This window comes from Mercenaria mercenaria, chromosome 13 (genome assembly GCF_021730395.1).
Source record: "Mercenaria mercenaria strain notata chromosome 13, MADL_Memer_1, whole genome shotgun sequence".
NCBI classification, from domain to species: domain Eukaryota; kingdom Metazoa; phylum Mollusca; class Bivalvia; order Venerida; family Veneridae; genus Mercenaria; species Mercenaria mercenaria.
This window is the reverse complement of record NC_069373.1, coordinates 61,209,597-61,224,269: the sequence shown is the minus strand read 5'-3', so window position 1 is coordinate 61,224,269 and position 14,673 is coordinate 61,209,597. Positions and strand designations below refer to the sequence as shown.

Genomic DNA, 14,673 nt, shown 5'->3' with positions numbered 1-14,673 from the left:
TGGTGTAGACTTTGTAGCACCTGTCATGATCTGCAATGCTTGGTTCTGAACCTTGTCTAAAGCCTGTTGGTTAGTTTTGGCAGTAGTGGACCAGGCAGTTGAGCTATACTCTAAATGGGGTCTCACTGTTCCCTGATATACTGTCTTGAGTATTTGCTAGTTTGCTCCCCACGTTGTTCCAGCAAGTTTGCGCATCATGGCAAGCTTTTTACGGACCTTCCCTTCTGCTTGACTTATGTGGGGCTTCCAGGTTAGCCGTTTGTCAAAGGTCACTCCAAGGTATTTTGCCTCGTCTGCTTCAATCAGCGAAGTATTTCCCATCTTGATTTTACCCGCCCTCTGCTTTGACGACAGGGAGAATAGTGTGGTGAACGATTTCTCTGTATTGATCGATACACACCAATCTTCAGCCCAAGCTGAAAGCTTGTTGATGGCTTCTTGCGTCCTGTATGTGGCTGTAGTGGCATGTTCTTCCTTACACCATAACACCAGATCGTCAGCGTAGAGAGCAGCCTTAACTCCTTTCGGTAGTTCAGACACCAGATCATTGATGAAAAGCAAGAAGAGTGTAGGGGATAAGACTCCACCCTGTGGGACACCATGACGCAACAGGAACTTCCTACTACTGGCATGTTCTAAACTGACTCTTGCTCTCCTGTTGTGGAGGTATGACTTAATCCACCTCAGCATGTGACCTCCTACTCCAGTCCTCATCAGCTTGACGAGGAGTCCATCAGTCCAGACTTTGTCAAACGCCCTCTGCAGATCAATCCATGCTGTAAGCATGACTTTCTGCTCTTGGAAGGCGTCCTCTATCTCTTGCGATAGATAAGTGGTTTGGTCCTCAGTGGAGCGGAATTGTCTGAAGCCAGCTTGTTGGGTTGCAAATAGGTTGTTAGTCTCCATGTACCACTTCAGGCCTGCATTCACAATCCTCTCCATGGTCTTTCCAACACAGCTGGTTAGGCTGATTGGGCGGTAGCTTGCAGCCTTCTTTGGATCCTTCCCTTTCTTGTGGATGGGGATCATGACTGCCTCTTTCCATATCTGTGGAAGCAGTCCTTGTGTCCAGCTGTAGTTGTAAATTTCCAGGAGTTTGCAAATTGCTTCAGTGCCTAGATGGGTCAGCATTTCATTTGTGACTCCATCTGGTCCAGGAGACTTCTTTGTCTTCAACTGCCTAAGAGCTCATGCAGTTTAAGACCCTGCTTCATGCATTCTGGTGTCACTTGGCTTGTCTGCCTTTCCCTTTTTTCTCTTCGGGCTTCCCTTTGCCGTTCCCTGTTGATGGGGATGTTAGAAACATCTTTGTAATTAGAGGCAAAAGTGTTTGCCGCTTGTTTACCCGTCAACAGTTCACCATTCTCTTCCAAAGTTACTGAGCCTCTTCCTGTTTCTTCATTGTTCAGCTGTCTCGTCAATCTCCACAGCTTTTGGCCATCTCGCTCTAGGTTGAGCGAGGCTGTTTTGTTTCTCCAGCTCTTCCTCTGTGCTTCCCGTTTGTGCCTGAGGAATTTGGCCTTGGCTTGCTGTAGAGAGAGGTTATTTCCTTGTGAGGGATCGTTTTCTGCTTCCTCCCTGGCTTGTGATAACTATGCCTGTAGATTCTCCAACTCATCACTCCAGTAGGGCTTATAGTCCTTTCTTTCTCCCCTTGGAATGGCGCTGTAAGCAGCCTTAAGTATACTGGCGTTGAAGTCTTTGACAACCCAGTTGATGTCTCTACCTTCCACTCTGATGTCTTTACAGAGCTCATCACTCAGACCTTGGTAAAAGGTCCATCTGGCCTTCTTGTAGTTCCATCTGGCGATGTTAGATGAAGTAGAGGCTATACGGTCCATAGTGAGTTGGACTGGGCGGTGGTCGCTACCTCCTAGTTGTTCACTGACTTCCCGCTTGACATGTCCATGTATGTCATCAGTACATAAAGCAAGATCAGGGGTTGATGTTGTTCGCCAGCTTCTGGAGTAAAAAGTTGGGGGATCATCTGGCCTGTTGATGAGGTTTAGCTTGTTATCATCTTGCCAGGTCTCCACTTCCTCTCCACGTTTATCCAGGTGGTCATATCCCCAGCTTTGTGAGTGACTGTTAAAGTCTCCTACAATGATGAACCTGGTTTCATTAGTTGTAACTTTGTCAAGGGACAGAGCTTTGTCACTTGGAGAGTATATGTTCACAAGTTTCAATCTGAAATCGTTCTTTCTGAGGCTCAGAACTTGGAACTCGGAGTCATCCATATGCGTGTTGGTCTGGACAGAGCTGATGTTGTTCCTGACCAATGTCATGATGCCTCCTTTTCGTCTGCCAATTCTGTCACAGCGGAAACACTGGTATCCTCTGACTTTGAAGGATTTCTCTGGCTGTAGGTGAGTTTCCTGAATGCAACAGACATTGATGTCTTTCTCGTAGAGGATATGCTCAAGTTCAGCTTTCTTGTTGAAGACACCCTGCGCATTCCAATGCATCAGCCTGAAAGGTTGATGCCGATTGGTTCTTTTCCTTGGTATGTTCCTCCTTCTTCTCTTTGCATGTTGTGGATTGAAGGAGGGACCCCCAGTAGCTGTGGGTGGACTCTGTCGAGGCTCAGAGCCCGGCACTGAATCCCCCTGGTGGGACCTCAGAGATTCAGCACCACGTTGGTGAATACCGGATGGCTGTGTAGACATAGCGATATTGCATGGTGCTGTGGTTCGTTAAGAGAGTGCCAATGGCCCAGCACCTCTGTCTTCAACTCTCTAGGTTTCGTTCGGGGTTACCTCACCCTTAGTTCCGAGTTAAAACCCTATCCTGGAAACACAGGAGCTATTTGTCCCATAGCTGGGGGTCTGTTAATAGGCATCAGGGCGTGTCCACACACCGGTGGGCCTGGCATGCCACATGTCTGGGGGCAGACCTCCTCCGAGTCCTCTGCAGTTCTGCCTGAGGCCGCAAGGTGCTCAGTTACCGTGTGGCGCCAACTCGGAGGCACTGCAAAGGGGCTTGTCTGCAGAGAGGCTGTGTATTAGCAGGGAAGACTTACGCACTCGGCTCCTTTTTCACCAGAGGGCTAGCCAGCGGTGGAGGCTGAAAGCGAAAGGTGACAAGCACACAACACACAGCACACCACACTTGACGCATCAGCAGACCAACTGCCACACAATGGTTTCTCTAATTACTATAGTCTTTGAAAGCGAACAGCGGATGCGCAGGCTGGTCTGGATCCATGCTGGTCGCAAACCCACTATGTTGGTTTTCTCATGGCGCGGCTCCAATGTATTTTGTACTCATTTGAACCATGTTGTCTCGTGATTGTTTCGCTGAAAGACATTCAATAGAATATGTGCATACTTTTGAAACTGGGACATATTGAATTTGGACCGAAAATAGTTTTCATTGTAACAAAATTTCCTTGTTTATATAAATTAGCTACTAAGTGTCCCTCAACGTCCATACCTCCAGCTTCTGAGTGCCCAAACCCTCAGATTCATTTCAATAACCTATATTGTTTTGTTACAACTAGTCCTCCCACAAAAATCTTTTACACTCCATACACTAACTTTATGTAATATCTCGTATTGTTCCTTAGTATCTCTCAATCTCCCACTCTCTGCCTCCACTCCCCCAATCAATTAATCCGAAAAACAATAGGGGTCATCTACAGACCACAGAAAACCATCCTATCAAGTTTGACGCATGTAGGCCAAAGCGTTCTTCAGTAATCAGTCGGAAACCATTTACAGTCTCAGGGTCACTGTGACATTGACATTTGACCTTTTTGCCCCAAACACAAAGGGGTTTCAAACGAATTGAAAGGAAAAACAAAGTTCTTTCTGCGGGGATTACTTAAATCATATAGGAAAATGAAGAATTTTAAAAAAACGGCATAAACAATCCTCCTTCCTCTTTAATGAATACATTTGAAACTAAATACACTTTTGTAATAGTAAAATTATAGCCAATTCGAATAATGCAATGAACGTCCTTCATTTACATAAGCACTTCAGTCATAAATGATCTGACATATTTACCGGTGATATATAGCTTTTCCCAAACATTGAGACAGCACATAAAAAATACAAGAAAAAAATACAACAAGAAAAGCCATCATCAAAACCATAGTCGCCGGCACTCCAGTTGAAATACGGGTATGAGTAGATTCTAAATGTATTCAGTGACCAAGCCCATGTTCACATGAATGCAAAAGAATGCAACAATAATAACACTGGAGTAATATACAGACACATGCACGGAAAAGTAACACAGCAGGGTACCGCTTTGGAACGGTCAGTTGCAAAGTTGAATCTAGTTTACTGGCACCAAATTTCCTATAACTGTTCCTATATTACAATAGACTAGCCACTAGACTGATAAATATATATTTCTACATTTCCCCCTTTTTTGACTTCAATATCATAGAGGTAAAAGCCAGTCTATTTTAGAGATTTTCTCAGAGGAATGATGTTGAAATTAGCCACTAGACTGATAATTATATATTCCTACGTTTTTTCCTTTTGACTTCAATATCATAGAGACAAAAGCCAGTCTATTTTAGAGATTTTCACAGAGGAACGATGTTGAAATTATAATTTTGGACATAGGATATAGACTGGCTCAGTTCACTACATTTAATCATAAAAATGTAAAAAAAGATATAGTCTAGGAGCTAGTCTAATATTACATGACAGTGTAACTAAAATTACCTCCCCGTCAGGTGAAATCCAGATGTGGGTTTAAGAGCTTGTTGCCAACGATTCCCCATCTGTCCCGTCTTCGCGGAAAGAGAAAGCACAGAAACCAACTGCAAAAGGGACAAGCATCAAAAATGCAGTATGTCTCCGAACAATACGGTCATAGCCTATATATTTTATTTAAACGTATGATAATTTTAGAAAATAATGATTGGAAAAGTATACGAAAGCCTTTAAATCTCAAGTTCTGAAATACCTTGTCGCAGAGGAGTCTTTAGATTACTTTTGAATTTAATCACTAATTCCAAATAATGATGAAAAACTTAAGCAAATGATATATGCAGTGTTTGGTAATAGTGGCCCTGCTGAAGAAGCATTATTAAGTCGCAGGACTACAGGGTCTGGTAAATATCAACTGTAAAATATAAACCCCATAAGATGTGGCATGATTGGTAACTTCTACACGGGAAATTGACAATATCAGATTATATGAGCCGCGCCATGGGAAAACCAACATAGTGGGTTTGCTACCAGCGCAGTCTGGTCAGTTTCCATGCTGTTCGCTTTTAAAGCCTATTGGAATTGGAGAAACTGTTAGCGAACAGCATGGATCCTGACCAGACTGCGCGGATCTGGATCCATGCTGGTCGCAAAGCCACTATGTTGGTTTTCTGATGGCACGGCTCATATTCTTTAGTAGAATACCGTCATTAATACAGAGATGTAAAACAAGCAATGATATCCGCACTGTTTGCCTTCTTTAACTGAAAGTATCTAGGATATATATTAGCAATCACAGGAGAAAAATACGGATAAACAATGTTAAATTATCATCTGTTTAACGTGGAGTGCTGTCAAAGGCATTTCTTATCTAGTGACAAACATAATAATATCATTCGTAGCAATATAAGAACTATATCACGCGCTCAGTTAGTTCCCATGGGAATACCAATATCATAATGGAACCTCACAAAATGTTGTCTAATAAGAATTTTTTAAGTCTTACAAACAACATCATATGTCCACATTTTGTAACGTTTTAATAGGTAAACGACTGGTAAAAATGTTTTGTCATAATTACAGGTAAAAACTAAACGTTTCTCTATCACATAGCCAGGAACATTTTAAATCGACACTAAAAGCGGCATGCCTCCAGATCGTTCGGCAACAAAATAATAATTTTTTTTTTTAGATATCTTGAAATAAATGCTATATTTCTTAAGAAGGCTTTAACATTTAATTACTGACAAACTTTATATTACGGAAACTCATGAGAATTTGCTGTTTTTACTACTTTTTACAATGAAAGTCACGCTTTTACTCCAGGTAAACTGTCTCGATTATAAATATCTATATTTAGAAGTTATTATTGGTTACGACGACGGAAAAATGTCTTTATTGCCGCGGCGGTCCGGGGTTCGATTCCCGACGCGGTCATCATTTTTTCTTGATTTGGAATTTTTAAAATATTTTAGAAACAAAAATTCATATTCTAATGTTCATAATATGACCAAAACTTCAATTTGGAAGAAAGATTATTTTTAGCCAAATCTGGAGACATGCTGCTTTAAATTAAACCATATGATTCACCAAAACAAGAAGGCGCAATTATGTTCTACGAAGGATTTTTAACACTAAAGAATATCTTCAAAACTGACAGCTAAAATACGGTATGGACACATGTATAACAAGGTTTGTCTACATTCTATAAATGCAAAAATTCTCCTTAAATTATTATTATACCAGATTTATATAGCACCCTTTTCATGACAAACACGTTCAAAGGCGCTTTACATGTACTGCAGCCACACAGGGCGCGAAATCATCCTCTACTAGTACAGACACAGAGCGATCTGACCAGAGGGACAGAGTGAGATAAAGCCCCCCAGAACAGAGAGAACTTTTCAGATACAGACGTGTCTGGCTAACTTAGCCTAGCTCTTTTCGAATAGACAGTCTGGTTCTTTAACGTGCCCGGTGTATAGCACCGATACACGCGAAGCCGTCTTTCCTGGGAAGAACCAGTACTGGCCTCTAGTTAGGTGGGAGACACTCAAGAGCATCTCAGAAATTTCCAGTGCCTTGACCGGGATTCATACCGCGGACCTCTGGATTGACAGTCAAGCGTATTACCACTAGACCACCGGCCCGCACTTAAAATGCTGCCAGAATGTCAAGTATAAGTCCACAATGAAATAAAAACAGCATGTGGCTTGGTTTAGGAAAGATTGATGACTCTTTCTTTCTGCTTGATTACCTAAACTATATACACACGGTGACTAGTTAACAATTCCAAATGACAAATTAACTCTACCTAATGACAAGTTAGCACTTCCGAATGACAGGTGATCACCGCCAATGACGAATGACAAGTAATCCCTGCTGAATGACAAGTAACCCTTGCAGAATGACAAGTAACCCCTGCATCATGACAAGTAACCAGTGACAGCTGCCAGGTGGCAAACAACCACTACGGAATATTAAGTGACAGCATCATAATGTAATATGACCGTATCAGAATGAAAACTAATCACACTACAATATTAAGCCAGTAAATAATCTAATTCTTGTTCGGCATTCCATAGCTTGGCAATATGCACAGTTCTAGCATGATGCAATGGGGCAAACAATCGCACAAGCTCATAACCTGTTGAGAGCCTACTTCATATTGTCAAGGACATACTTAAAACCTTGATACGGTGCAACATATTTTGTTCGAGTTTTCATTCACATCGACTAAAACTGGATCAGGTCAAAACCTGATAAGAAACTTAGATATCAAGTAATAAAATACTTATTGAATATTTTATCAGCGAATAGTTAAAAAGTGTAAGCCACCGGTCCTTCGCAACCCGGGTAAATAGGTTTGACTATTGATTGGTCGGGATTTGATAAATAAAGTATAGCTCCTATAATACTGTGATGTAATATTAATGTAACTATACTGATGCAATTCTAATCGATAGCGTCTTTCGTTTATTCAACGGATTTATTTATTTTAATTGCAGTATGTGGCTTTTTGGGTCATTTGTTATCATTAGTAGCTATATATGTCGCTGGGTACCAATGGTTTCCTGACAATCGCGTGGTGACTTTTGTTAATGGTTGATATTTTCTTTCAAAGACCTTGATGTTAATTTGCAGGGGAAATGATTTCTTTGCCGTCTTATTCAGCGGGGTCTATAGAGCAGTCATGTTAAATTACGACAAATGCACTGCTCTTAGAATTAGTCGCATCCTAGGGTGATGCAAATGTTATGTCGGTAGAATTAGCCACATCCTAGGTTAAGGCTTATGCTATGTCGGTAGAAAATGATCGCACCCTTGATTGACTCCAAAGTGGAATGCTATGTCGGTAGAATTGGTCGCATCCAAGTTTGATGCCAAATGCACGAGACTTAAATGTCGTGTTTAGGAATTATAATATTACATATTAATCTTGGACGGAGGCAGAAAATAATATAACACAGAAAGATTAAGGTAAAAATTTTAATTAAGGTATAATACTGTAAAGACTGACGAAAATATGTAAAACAGAATTGACACATTAAAATATACTCAAAATTGATTTAAAAAATAAATCATATACTGACCAGCTGTACATTAATGTAAAACACACAACAGTAAGTAAAATGTATAATTACAAATATTTTCATTTAAAAGATATGTAAAATTATCCAGCAAGTAAAGACAGTTAAACGTCACAGTGACTATACTAGGGACTAGAGGATGTAATGTACTACAATGGCAGGTTTATCATTCTTCGAATGTCTAGAATTGATAAATATCGCATTTTTGATGAATTAACACCCTTCTTGTGTTTGACTTTCATGTTATCGAAGTATGAAGTGCACATATAACAGTAGAGAACTTTCGGACCTCATATATCGCAGACAGAATATTTCATTCTGAAAACATGGCGTGCAGAATTCATGTTTGTTTTACCACAGCGAAAAATCTTTTTATCACATCGCAAAGGGTGTAGAGATCACAATGTCATCTCAGTTCATGTAGATATCGTACGAGCAAAGCTCGCATCTCAGTGAACTCTATTTACCACGCAGTCTTAATGTATAGCGTGACTAGACCAGAGCATACTGCCTCCAATATTGGTGCGACGAGCTTACAACACAGTACTATATATATAATTTCATTATCACAGTTGAAAAGACCGATATCATTAGTTCGGTCTGAGAGTTCTAGTACTTGTGTAGATATCTTGGTCTTTTTGTAGGTCGTTTAAGCATGTCGAAAAAGTCCGTAATAACCCGGTTGCTCTTGCAACGACATCGAGAGCCAATATTAACGCATCTTTTTCCTCGTGGACATCTTCTAAACCTGCAACAGTTCATATGTGGCCGACCAGCAGTTTCTAACATCATTTGTAGGACTATAAGGCTTATCAGTAAGTAAACGATGGCTCTAGTTTGCATGACAATAGATATCTTCAGCTGGAAGAAAAAAAATCATGATTGATAGTCATAATTAATTCAGTTTTTTGTTTTTCTTTCAGAAGTTATTGGAGTATTACAGTGAAATTTATCTGGTATTTTCACGGTGAAAAATCACTGTTAAGAACTCTAAAATAGGCATAAAAAACTAGTTAAATGAAAGAAACTGTTCGCTTTGAATATCATCGTAAACACCACTGTATCCTACATTTTCACTGTGACATAAATTTCAATCTTAAAATGAAACATTCTTTACTATTTCCACATTAAATTGAAACAATCAAATATTCTCCTTATATCAAAATAGAATTTTATAACACGAACTCAATTTGTCTTAAATAGTGAAGTTTCACTGGCTAGCAAATTTTATCTTAAAATTTACCTTATTGTTTTTCTTTGTGTCGGTGCGACTTTAAACCCAACAAAATAAATAAAATAAATATTGTTTTTCTTTCGATAATGCGTTGTCAACGTTGTTTAAACAATATGATTGAGACGTTAGACGCAAACACTTTTATAAGGCTGTGCATCCGCTGTCCACTTAATACAGGAAGGTTATTTCCCAACATTTAAAAATAGATGCATGACGATAATCTATTGCCAACCAACCGTAGCGTAACGATAATCTATAATAGGAAGGTCATTTCCGATACTCGCGCCTAACTTTCCAAGCTGTGTAAACAGTAAATATCATGTGTGCGATAATCCACGTAGGAAGTTTATAATGTAAAAAAATAAACATTTCTCTAGAGCAAATAAGAGCAATTAGGATTAGTGCGTTATAGCAATATACAAAGTGGAAAAAGGATACAATTTGGTAGTTGTTGGTATGAACTGAACGTCTCCGCTATCCTTAACTGACCGAAATTCAATATAATGACATATTTTAATGTTGCGCATATTTTGGAATTTATTCCATTTAGACTTAGACTTACAGCTTTAGGCCATATTAGGGCAAAAGTGAACCATTCCTTTGTTATACTTCATTTGTTCATGCTATACAAGTCAAGTTAACAGCAACAGCACTTGTGGCATTTAGTAAACCTTACCTTTCTTAGCGTCCGTTATTTGGAAGGAAATATCAACAATTTCGTTAAATCGCCACCAAAAGAGCGTTTATTCTTTGAGTCGTCACGAAGAGAGACGTTGACGTAATTCCGTTTTTTCTAGTCGACATGTAGAACATCTGCTCCGTCTATAGGAGTTGAACTGATGTTCGTCAATTAGGACCGAGTTCGTCACACAAGACTTTTAATTCACTGGCTCAGTTTGATATCTTTTCTAAAAGCACATCACCGAATCTGTTAGAAATGACAATTAATATGTCGAAAAATGTTTTGTCTTGTCCATATATATTGACAGCAAAAATAAAGAACATAACAGAACGTTATATTCTTAACATAACTTGTTTCCTTTCCTTTCTGTTAATGTTTCTTTTTCTTTCTTTTCTTTCTTTTTATTTTGTTGAACTCAATCTAGAGCTTCCGGCGCCTTGTTGGCTACCCAAATTAAAAATGCGACAAATATGGAAAGCCACACACGATTTTGATTATTTATTTATATTCTTCTGTTGTATGGTGACATTATGCTACGGTTCCATTTAATTCTGATGTGGTTACATTCCACTCTGACGTGGTCTCTTTACAATTATATTATATCATATTTATGATGTTGTTATTTGTCATTATGCGGGGGTCATTCGACAGCAGTTAAAGGTCATTCGGAAGAGGTTATCATTCATTCGGTAGTGATAACTTGTCATTCAGCAGTGGTACCTTGCAACTGTTTATTTGAATGAGAACATATCTTAAGACAGTGTAAATAAAACTTCTATACTGTTTTTATGAAATAAACAATCTTCCAAGAGCTATCACACAGCCAGGAAAAGTTTTAAAACTTATGTTTATAAATGACTATGTAATTCACCAAAAATAGGGGCAATTATCTTCTACGTGAGATTTTTAACACTAAGGAACATCTTCAAATCTGACAGCTAAATACGGTATGAACACATGTCTAACAAGGTTTGTATACATTTCTATAAATGCAAAAAGAAAAGAAAAACTCTTTGAAAATGCTACCTGAATGTATAAGTCCGGAATGAAATAAAAAACATCAATTCGTAGTGCGCATTTTAAACAAGAACATTTAAAAATTGTTTTAGATCTTATGCAGAAAAATGACCTTTTTTTTACTACAGTATATCTAACTGATGCATATTTTTCTGTTTCCATCCACAATTATTTCCAAAAAAAATCAAAATTTGAATGGGATGATATTCTGTGGATGTTTACTGTGCTCCCATTTGGTTTGTCTTCAGCTCCAAGGGATTTTACCAAAATACTATATCCCGTTTATGCTTGGCTGAGACATCAACGTCTCAGGTGTTCATTTTATATAGATGACTCTTTGAATATGCATCAAATCTATGAAATATGTTATTGTAATACATTAAAAATTTGTTCTACTTTGACCTCTCTAGGGTTTGTTTTGAATGAATCCAAATTTATTCTTGTTCCTACACAGAAAATTGACTTTTTTGGCTTTATTTTGGATTCAGTTCAATTTAAGGTCTTTCTAACAGAAGATAAAGTTAAGAAAATCTTGATGAAAGCAAAAATATTATTGAAGGGGGAAAAATTGTTTTGCAAGATTTAGCATCATTCATTGGATTGATTATTAACGCCTTTCACGCTGGTTTAGAAGCTCCTATGCACTATAGAGCTTTAGAGAGAGTCAACTTGTGTACGTTTGTGTTCAGAGTTCAATTTCCAAAATAAAATGTACCTTTCAGTTATGTGTAAACAAGAGTTGCTGTGGTAAATAAATAATATACACCTGGAAAGCCAATTAGACCTGAAAAAGTTTCCATACAATGTAATAGAAATGCCTCGAATTTAGACTGGGTTTGTTATGACGTTTTCATCTGGTGAAGTCGCAAGTGGAAGATGGAATAGTGTTGAATGTGTAAAGCATATAAAGTTATTAGAATTATTAGCAATCTTCCATACTTTGCAGCTCTTGAACGCCAATAAAGGGAATGTTCATATACTCTTCCTGTGTGATAATAGAGAGTTTGAGATTTCAACCTTCGCCTTCCCCTTCAACGTCTCTCATATATATTTGGGGTAAAACGTCACCGATATGCGTGAATTTTATTTATATCAGACGTTGCTACTAAAGTTTTCCATGTAATATCAAGTAAGCCTTAGACTTCGCTTTATTACTATGTGAAATAAAAAGCTTAGTTTCAGGATTTCTGCTTATTAAGTTATTCGATTATCCATATGTATAATTGGACTAAATTTGATGCGAAACACTATCAAGAAGTAGAAGAGTAATGAAGTTTTGTTTGGCTAATGATTTTAACTAAATACATTGAATTGAACCTGGAAGTATGAAGTTATCAACTGATTTTGAGAAACTTTGAGATTTTGTTCAAACTTTAACTTCTACGGCATATTTGTGTCCTCAGGCGGTATTTATTATACCAGACGGACCTTTTTGTCGTAAGAAGTGAAGTTTTGAACGTCCGAAGATGTGATATCACGAAAGTAAAAAAAACTTCAGTCTTTGTACATCTACTCTGTCCACATACTCGGTATCAAAGACTGAAATCTGAATGGAGGCACATGGCATGACAGTCATTTTACTTGAAAAATGTATGATAACACGCGATTATCATTTGGTGGAACATTTTATTTTAACTTCCAAATAAAATCAATCCGTTTCTGTCGGACACTTAATAAGACAATTGCGTTTTAATTATAAACATAAAATGATATTAGTAAGTCGGAAATATTTTTCTGAAGTATCAGACAATTTCAGATCTATGATATCATGATGCGAGAAGTTTCCTGTTAGCCGTATGGGATAACTCCCATTCTTTACATGCACGGACCCAGAGCCTGGCAGAGGGGCATTGTGGGTCAATCCCCTTTTGATTCTTACATTTTACAAAGAAAATCGGTCTTGAAACTCGGTGTGACTACCCCCCCCCCCCCCCCTCCACCCCCCATGAATGGGTGACCCCTCTTTAAAGTTGGTGTCCCTCTAATCAAAATTCCTTGATCTGCCTGCTGCACATGCTTTACTTATGAAATAGTATTTTCAAACAAATACGTCTATATGCCCACATGTTATTTTGTGCGACAATTTTCGTCTCCACCTAGCAGTTCTTGACTGTTTCGCTAGACACATGGTGACTTGGCACGATTATATTGAGCTGTCTGAGAGTTTGGCATTATACAGAGTCAAACTGAGTGTCATGATGCCAAAACGTATGATATCACGAGAGTATCTTACATTTGTTTCAAATCGCTTGTTAAATGTATTCATAAATTGTGTATATTGGCTCATATTATCAACATATCTTTTAAAAGGTTAGATTTTCAACAGGTACAGTCTACAAATAAAACGCGTCTTTTAAGGAATTCGATGTACACAGTACCAATTCAAAGTAAAAAAAAAACTTTAAGAAAAACTATGAAATACTTGTCAACAGCCTTTTGTGTCTGCTTTATCTCATTACAAGTAACTTTGAAATGGGGACCTCCCCCAGATGGTGACTTTTAGAGTGTGTCCCTTCAAACCTATTTGCCCACTTTCATGAATGTGATGTTCCAAATACTCATTTGGGCCGTAGAATTCTTCACTAGGCAGCTACTGTTCCTAGACTGGGCTTGACGATATAGCGTCTGAGGTTGGCATTATACAGGTCAAACTGTTCTGATGCAAAACGTATGCACGAGAGTAGGTCAATCCTGGGTCTTCTATCATTAAATGTGTAAATTGCTCATATTATAACACTTTAAAAGTTGATTTCACAGTACAGTTCGGTCGACGTTACAATCCCAAGAAAAAAAAATTAAAAATATACTTCAAACGTTAATATTTGAAGAAATGCATTTGTAGTAGTTGGTGTCTCATGTTTTTGTTTAAAAAATATTAACTGTAATATCTTTCAAGAACACCACCAACAATAGAATACGTTGATATGATTATCATTTCTATTTCCTCTCATGTATAATTTACAATCGTGTATTGTATACTGACATCATTTTATATAAAATGATGTTTTTTTTTTTTGTAATCGCACTAATATCCATGAGATGATTATGTTAATTGAAATGTTTTTATTTAATTTTCATTTTTAAAACCTCGTGTAAAAGTCCTGCACTTTCGGACAATTGATATCAAAATGCACGAGAAAAACGATCATAATTACAGATAAATTGAATGGGCGGATTAAAAGAAGTAAGGTTCATTCTAAAGTTTGAAATCTCAAGGAATTTTAATCGAACTTCAACTTCATACGTTAACTTCGCAAGAGACGTTGAAGGGGAAGGCGAAGGTTAAAATCTCAAACTCTCTATTGTCACAGCAGTAGCTTATATCAATGACATGGGTAGCATTGCATCAGAATCACTAGATATGCTGCATGTCAGATTTGGAACTGGTGTTTAAAAAGAAATATCTTTATTTCTGCAGTTCATGTCGCTGGTTCAGACAATTCTATCGCAGATTTCTATTCCAGAAACTTCTCAAATTCAACA

The 14,673-nt window shown here is 38.0% G+C and overlaps 1 long non-coding RNA gene across 1 annotated transcript; it reads right to left on the bottom strand.

Moving 5' to 3' along the window:
- Positions 1–8,142: 8,142 nt before the first annotated feature.
- Positions 8,143–9,684, bottom strand: LOC123528860 (uncharacterized). The gene is made up of 2 exons (XR_006682042.2): positions 9,501–9,684; positions 8,143–9,118 (listed from the first exon to the last, which is right to left on the bottom strand). It is a non-coding gene; the product is annotated as an uncharacterized LOC123528860 (long non-coding RNA).
- Between the last annotated feature and the right edge of the window lie 4,989 nt (positions 9,685–14,673).